Source organism: Carlito syrichta, unplaced genomic scaffold (genome assembly GCF_000164805.1).
Source record: "Carlito syrichta isolate Samal-C Ts95f unplaced genomic scaffold, Tarsius_syrichta-2.0.1 Scaffold303478, whole genome shotgun sequence".
Classification (NCBI taxonomy): Eukaryota; Metazoa; Chordata; class Mammalia; order Primates; family Tarsiidae; genus Carlito; species Carlito syrichta.
In genome coordinates this window covers 81,982-90,549 of record NW_007247574.1, presented here as the reverse complement: position 1 = coordinate 90,549, position 8,568 = coordinate 81,982, and the positions used below count along the sequence as shown (strand labels likewise).

At 48.2% G+C, this 8,568-nt stretch overlaps 1 protein-coding gene across 1 annotated transcript in view; it reads right to left on the bottom strand.

Annotated features, from left to right (window-relative positions):
• LOC103260944 (cathepsin L1-like) overlaps positions 1 to 8,568 on the bottom strand; it is an 83,430-nt gene that overhangs the window by 5,829 nt on the left and 69,033 nt on the right. The window lies entirely within an intron of this gene.

Sequence of the window (8,568 nt, the reverse complement as noted above, 5' to 3'; positions counted from 1 at the left end):
CGGCCGCGGGGCGGGGCCTCCGGGCGCTCCGACCCAGCATGTGACGCAGCTCGGTCCCAACGGGGCCCGGGGAGGGGCGCGCCTTTCTCGGTGGATCTCGGGACTTGGAGCTGGGTGCCCTCGAGCCATGTAAGGAAGGGTCGGGAGCCACGGCGGAAGGCTCGGACCAACTCGGTACCCGAATGAATGGGCTGGGCTGGTGAACCCAAGCTTTCTGCGAGCCCTGTGGGTCTTTTCGGCCTATCCTGCTTTTCCTTTAATCCCAGAGTCTGGGGCTAAATTTCCTGCAGGGCGGAGAGCCGGTAGACTCCAGTCCAGTGGATCCTGTGTAGTCCACAGTGAGGGGAGCTTTGGTTTCTGCCTTCTTTGGAGTAAGGTCTCCCGCACTGCAGCTGCTGTAACTGAAACTATTAACCACGCACAGCCCATAAGAAACAAGCTCGTTGCTACCGTGCTTGCTGATGCTATTGTCTTCTACGAAACCTCTCTAGTGACTGGACAACCTTGCAGCCGGGCAGATGATAAAAGCCCATTCCTGTTTTTGTGAGTCATGAGGAGGAGTTCCTTGTCTAGAGGAACCGAAACCGACAGGGCCAGCAAAATTTGCTGAAAGCCATCACTGGGATACTCGTCACTCCATCGTGTCCCACCTTGTCCCTTCTGTTACCTTCAAATTTGGTCTCTTTTCCTCAAGACCAGAGCTCCCTTACGTGGGAGCAGGAACAATGTCCTCGAGTTACTTGAAGTGATTCCTTAATAGTTGGGGAGCGTGCTAGTATTTTCAGCCAAACCTGAATGTGATTAAATGTGTGATTGACCTGACTTCCAGGCTCAAATAAGCTAACACCATTCAAGGCCCCTGTTTAGGAAAATTGGGTGGAGGCAGGAGTGGGAAGGCTTATTGTACTCCTAACTTGAGTAATAATGACTCTGTCCTGGGGGTGGAAGGTCAAGTCTTCTCTCCTTGTAACACGGGGTTGTGATGGGTCAGGCCTCACTGTTCCTGCATTCAAGTGGGGTCTTGTCATCACTTTGACTTAAGGATGACCACAGGGGTCAGGTGGCCAGGTGGCTCAAGCCTGTAATCCAAGCACTTTGGGAGACCGAGGCGAGAGGATTACCTGAGTCCAGGGGTTCAAGACCAGCCTGGGCAACTTGGTGAGACCTCACATCTACAATAAATAAAAAAAAAATTAGCAGGGTGTGGTGGTATGGGCCTGTAGTTCCAGCTACTTGGAAGGCTGAGGCGGAAGGATCACCTGAACCCAACAGGTCCAGGCTGCGGTGGCCATGGGCATTCCACTGCACTCCAACCTGGGTGGCAGAGTGAGACTCCAACTCAAATAAACAAAAAAAAGGATGACGGCCGGGTGTGGTGGCTCACGCCTATAATCCCAGCACCTTGGGAGGCCGAGGTGAGAGGATTGCCTGAGCCCACGGCCTGGGTGAGACCCCTCCATCTCTACAATAAATAAAAAAAACTAGCCAGGCATGGTGGCGTGTGTCTGTAGTTCCAGCTACTTGGAAGGCGGAGGTGGAAGGATCGCCTGAACCCAGCAGGTTGAGACTGCAATGGCCGTGATCATGCCACTGCACTCCAGCCTGGGTGACAGAGTGAGGCTCCTGCTCAAAAAAAAGGATGACTGCCCAGCCTTTTTGCTTCCATCAGCATCCTCCAACCCTCATCCGACTGTTTTCCTTTATACCTCTACTGATTCAGAAGTCTGGTCTTGAGTGGGAAAAGAAACCACTCAAAAAGCCTTTCTAGAAAGTCATCAATAATCCATGGATAGCATTAAGTTCTTACGCATTAAAATGTCTCCGGATATTCAGTTATAATGACTCCCTTCCTGAATGTTTTTTCCAAGGCCCCAAATGATCCTGATGTTCTATAGACAATATCTCACACGGCAGAGTGCTTCTGGGGTAAGAACCAGTGACCTTCCCTGGAATCCTGACTGGAGGTTCTGTTTAGAACACAGGTCTCATTTTGTGAAGTTCTTAGTATTTCTCATCCATGAGTTCACAGGTTCAAAGAAACATGGGGTGGCATACTGTTATGACTGAGTAAGCAAGAAGAAGCTATGCCCGCAGGTTGAGTTTAATTAATTATTTATTAACGTGTGGGTCAAGAGTAGGAACGAAAACTCTTGACAAATTGGTACAGTTTGTGACAAGCTTTTATAGGTAAAATTGGCAGCATTGGCTACCTAGCCACTTAGTGACCATAGCAACTATTAACTAACAACTTGGCAACCAAAATGGGAACTTCGATTGTTAGGGAGCTTTGATTAATTTCATGTCCTAGGTATAGCCAGTGCCCAGAAAGTGTCTGGTGTTCTGCCATTAAGATATAGTTTAAGGTAGTTACATAGAGACAGGGAAGAAGAGTCATTATACAATGTAGTTACCTTGGTTAGGTCAGTAACAGAATATAAGAACAAACTCTGAAAATGTCAAAGCGTATCCTTTGATTTCAGTTAACAAAGCATACAATCACATGGAACTTATGGTGAAGGAGTTCTGTAACGGTCAGCAGGTAATGGTCAGTGTAACCTGCCCAAAGGAGACAAAGCTGGGTGTCTGTGCTCATGGGAACATTACCGGAATCACATGTAGACATTGATTCTTATGTCAGGCAGGTAACAAAGACGAACGTTTACAACAAAATGGAGTAAGCTGGTTAATATTATTATTTTGCTAGTAATTTGATTTTATTAACTGATTCAGCTCATTTCAATACAAGGGAAAGAAGCAGCAGGAATGGGGACACCTGGTCAGTGTGGCAGAGCATTCTGGGGAAAATCGCTGGACGGACAGAGTGACAAATGCACTTGGGTGGGGGGGAAAGGAGCAATGCAGGGGGAGAGGACACTGTCTAGACCTTCCAGCTCAGGAGAAAGGACTGAATCCAGGAAGGAAAGGGAGAGTCGAGACTGGATGCTGGGGCAAGCCACAGAGTCAGAAATCAATTGGAGTTGATGAAAATTAGACACACGTAAAAGGGACCGTGGTTTCCTGATAGGAGAAACAATAATAAACATAATTTTAGAGACTTTGCTATTTGGGGAAGGAAGCTTCTCATACGAGGCTGGATTTCTCCCTTCTGAAACACATTTTGTTCATTATTTCTCTTTAATTCAGATTTTCTGGCTTTGTAAAAACTTAAGTCGGGCACGGTGGCTTATGCCTATAATCCCAGCACTTTGGGAGGCCGAGCTGAAAGGATTGCCTGAGCCCATGAGTTCAAAACCAGCCTGGGCAACTTGGCGAGACCTCATCTTTACAATAAATCAAAAAATTAGCCAGGCGTGGTGGCGTGTACTTGTAGTTCCAGCTTCTTGGAAGGCTGAGGTGGAAGGATTGCCTGAGCCCAGCAGCCCAGCAGGTCGAGGCCGTAGTGGCTGTGAGTATGCCACTGCACTCCAGCCTGAGCGACAAGACTGAGACTCCAACTTACCAAAAAAAAAAAAAAAAAAAAAAGGCTGAGCCTCTGGAATCCCAGCGCTTTGGGAAGCCGAGGTGAATGGATCGCCCGAGCCTGAGGGTTCGAGACCCACCCGGGCAACTTGGCGAGACCTCGTCTCTACAATAAATCAAAAAACTCGCCAGGCATGGTAGTGCATGCCTGTAATTCTGGCTACTTGGAAGGCTGAGACAGAAGGATCGCCCGAGCCCAGCGGGTCGAGGCTGCAGTGACCGGAAGCGTGCCATTGCACTCCAGTCTGGGTGACACAGTGAGACTCTAACTCAAATAAGAAAAAAATACATCACTGAATATTTTAAACAGAATTGTCACAAAGCACAGACCAGAAACAGGGCATGTGACAAGTCCTGGATACCTGAGGAGTGCCAGTCACATGAGATTTTAGGACAGAACAGAGATGGACAGATTAGGACAGGAGACCATAAGCATGGCCTGGAGCCATGTCAATAGCCGCCTCTGGTGAATTCTTTTCTTGGAGTAAATGAAGGAGCTCCTCAGCTCTTGGGGTTTCTCAACCAAACCAGCTCCCATCATAATTGCCTTATCTTCTGCTGGTGATTGTTGAGCCTCAAATATGTGTAAAGCACAGAAATAACTCAATGGTGGGGGAATTTTGGCTAAAATTTAAGTTTACCGGGCAGTGATCCATCTGGGAAACTTGCGTTATTTTCCCTCCCTCTCTTGCGTGTTCACAGAAACAATAAGCACACACAAAAAATCACTTTCTTAACTTCTAGTGGACAAACCATCATTGTGTTTGTCCTGACTACTAGACTTGGAGAAAACATGAGTGAGCATTTGCCTTCAAATTTCAATGTCTGTGTCCTGATTTCTATGTTCACAATTTGATGAAAAAAGCACTGATTTGTTGTAAAAATACAGGATACCAGGGAGAGCAGTTAACCAAGCAGGCCCTGGCTAATAAGCAATAATGTCCCATGAGATATAAATGTAACATAATCGGGCCAGGCGTAGTGGCTCACGCCTATAATTCCAACACTTTGGGAGGCCAAGGTGAGAGGATTACCTGAGCCCACGGTTTGAGACCAGCCTGGGCAACTTGGGGAGACCTCATCTCTACAATAAATCAAAAAATTAGCCGGGCAGGGTGACGCATGCCTGTAATTCCAGCTACTTGGAAGGCTGTGGTGGAAGGATCCCCTGAGCCCAGCAGGTCGAGATTGCGGTGGCCGGGAGCGTGCCACTGCACTCCAGCCTAGGTGACAGAGTGAGACTCTGATTCAAAAAACAAAGACAAAAACAAATAAAACAAGCAATTACTGTGAAAAACAGAAAACATAGATAAGCAAATCAGGCAGGAGGAAAAACCCAAAGACTCACCCCAAACCCCACTGCACCTCCTTTTGTTCCAGTGAAACCAGTAGTCAACGGGCAGATGTTGCTCACTTAGGAGCCAAGCCCTGGACTCACCCTGTTGGGTCTTAGGGCATTTGACCATCGGAAAAACCCTTATCCCCATCTTACAGACAAGTGTGCTGAGACAAGTGTGCAAAAGGTTGAGGAGCTTGTCTAAAGGCACAGGATGTGATCTCAGGGGATGCAACTCCAGACAAACCAGCAGGCAACTCCACAGGGTGTCCCAGACCCTGGTACTGAGGGCTGGCAGTCATTAAGAGAATTGCAGAGAACCCCAGGGAGAGGTTTGTGCCAAACAGGACCTTCTCCAAGTTCAGCCGAGCAGCAACGGAGACACCTCGCCCTTCCAAAGGGTCCCAGCCAGGAGATCATTCTCCACACACAGTCCCTAACCCCTTCTACTGCTTCCATTCCAAGCTTTCTCAAAAGCACTTCACTTTCTATAACTCTCCATTGAGTCTTGGTGAAATCTTATCTTCTCCCTGCAGCCCTAGAGCATGCCTTGGAGCAGGTGGGTGGTGGTAAGAAGAAAATACTCAGATTCTGACCCCTCCTCATGCCTGCAGACCTGTGGTATATGAGAGAGAACCAAAAAAAAAGAAAGAAAGAAAGAAATGGAATTGCTTTTTGGAGCGGTGGCTCCTTGTTCTACAGGTTTTTTCCACCTGGTAAGTGTTCTAGGAACCTATCAACATCAGTGAACCAGCTAGCGTTGTTGTGAGAGGCTGTGTTCAGTTTCAGTGGATTTTTTTGGGGGGTGGGGGAATTCTTTCGATGCATTTGTCCATTTCATGATGGGTAATTTAGGAGCGGATTTGCCCACACCGCGCTGAGTGTTAAACAGTTTTTGACCAAAAACAGCATGACCCCTATCCCCTATCCACCTGATATCACCCCAAGTGACTTTTTGTTTGTTTGTTTCCCTGGATGAAAAAGGTCCGCAGAGGTAAACGTTTTTCTGATGTGAAAACAGCAGAAGTACCTAAAGTCATTAATATTGATGAGTTCAGCCAGCTTGGTGGCTCAGCCTGTAATCCCAGCACTTTGGGAGGCTGAGGTGAGTGGATTGCCTGAGCCTGCGGGTTCAAGACCCACCTGGGCAACTTGGCGAGACCTCATCTCTACAATAAATCAAAAATTAGCCCGGCATGGTAGCACACGCCTGTAGTTCCAGCTACTTGGAAGGCTGAGGCGGAAGGATCGGAGAGCCCAGCAGGTCATGGCTGCAGTGGCCAGGAGTGGCCACTGCACTCCAGTCTGGGTGCCAGAGTGAGACTCCAACTCAAAATAATAATAATAATAATAATAATAATAATATTGATGAGTTCAAAAAGTGGAGCAGTGGAAAAAGCATCTTGACAGGTGTGTTGCATCAAATGGAGAGTTCTTCGAAGGGGACTGAAGTTTAAACATGTAAGAATAAATACTCATAGCTGGGCTCAGTGGTTCAGCCTGTAATCCTGCGCTTTGGGAGGCTGAGGTGAGTGGATTGCCTGAGCCCGCGGGTTCGAGACCCGCCTGGGTAAATTGGCGAGACCTCATCTCTACAATAAATCAAAAAATAAGCAGGGCGTGGTAGTGCACACCTGTAATTCCAGCTACTTGGAAGGCTGGGATGGAAGGATCGCCAGAGCCCAGCAGGTCGAGGCTGTGGTGGCCAGAAGCGGCCGCTGCACTCCTGTCTGGGTAACAGAGACTCCAACTCAAAAAAAAAAAAATAATAAATAAATAAATAAATAAATACTCAGTTTTTTATAAATAAATTCTTTTTTGGGAGGGTTCCCCCTTATATATAATGCTAGGGGAGTGACATATTCTTGTGGAAATATGAGTGTTCTTATTATGTGTGTGTGTGTGTCTCTTTACAAGGACATTTCCCACTGTAGCCAGGGATGCTACTGTCTCACAGACTATCAGGATTTTTGTGTGTGTGTGTGTGAGCTGGAGTCTCACTCTGTCGCCCAGGCTGGTGTGCAGTGACACACTCACAGCCACCCCAGAGTTCACCTGCTGGGTTCCAGTGATCCTTCCGCCTCAGCCTTCCAAATAGTTGGAACTACAGGGGCGCGCTACCACGCCTGGCTAATTTATTTTATTTTATTTTTTAGTTGGAGTCTCATTCTTGTCACCCAGGCTGCAGTGCAGTGGCACACTCATAGCCATCGCAGTCTTGACCTGCTGGGCTTAGGCAACCCTTCCGCCTCAGCCTTCCAAGTAGCTGGAACTACAGAAGCACACCACCATGCCCGGCTAGTAATTTTTTGATTTTATTATAAAGACAAGGTTTTGCCAAGGTGCCTGGGCTGGTCTCAAACCCTTGGGTTCAGGCAATCCACTCGCCTTGGCCTCCCAAAGTGCTGGGAATACAGGCTGAGCCCCCAAACCTGGCCTATAAGGATCTTAACAACAGGAAAGAAAAGAGAAAAAAGAACCAGTATTTAGCATTAGACTTTCCAGATAGAACTTTCGAGTTCACAATTATCCAGAAAGCCAATACTGAAGAGAGAGGAGAAGGTTTTTTAAGTTGCAGGAGACAGGCCGGACGCAGTGACTCAAGCCTGTAATCCCAGCCCTTTATGAGGCCGAGGCATGAGGATTGCCTGAGTCCAGGGGTTCAAGACCAGCCTGGGCAACTTGGCGAGATCCCGTCTCTACAATAAATAAAAAAAACTAGCTGGGTGTGGTGGCACATGCCTGTGGTTCCAACTACTTGAAAGGCTGAAGTGGAAGGATCAACTGAGCCCAGCAGGTGGAGGCTGCGGTGGCTGTGAGCGTGCCACTGCACTCCAGCCTGGGTGACAGAGTGAGACTCCAACTCAAAAAAAGAAAAGTTGTAGTAGCCAGTGTGAAAACCTGTTGTATGAGCCTAGAGGTCAATGTCTTCAAGGCTTGATAGAATTGGAGGAAGAGGAGAGTCTTCTCCAAGAGAGGCAAGGGTTTCTGCAAAAGACTGGGAGCCTGCTTGCACTCATGCCTTGAGTGGCTAGGCTTAGAACACATGGGCTCTGGAATATTTCCATGACTGGGGTTGGCATGGAGGTGGGGGAGGCGACTCAGACATTTAAGATAACCAAAGACAGCAAACACAGACTGCTCTGTAGACCCTAGGACCCTTGCACAACCACAGGGAGAAAGAGTGGCTTCCTGAAGGACAAAAGAAACTAGATTTTTGGGGGGTGGGACTTAAGCCAGATTTTTTTTTTTTTGAGTTGGAGTCTCACTCTGTCACCCAGACTGGAGTGCAGTGGCCGCTCCCGGCCACCGCAACCTCGACCTGCTGGGGTCCGGCGATACTTCCGCCTCAGCCTTCCAAGTAGCTGGAACTACAGGTGACCGCTACCATGCCCAGCTAATTTTTTTTTTTTTTTTTTTGAATTGGAGTCTCACTCGGTCGCTCAGACTGGAGTGCAGTGGCCGCTCCCGGCTACTGCACCCTCGCCTGCTGGGCTCTGGCGATCCTTCCGCCTCATCCTTCCAAGTAGCTGGCATTACAGGCATGCGCTACCATGCCCGGCTGATTTTTTTGATTTATTGTAGAGATGAGGTCTCGCTGCCCAGGTGGGTCTCGAACCCACGGGCTCAGGCAATTCATTTACCTCAGCCTCCCAAAGGTGCGGGATTACAGGCTGAGCCACCGAGCCCGGCTCCCAGCTAATTTTTGATTTATTGTAGAGATGAGGTCTCACCAAGTTGCCCAGGCGGGT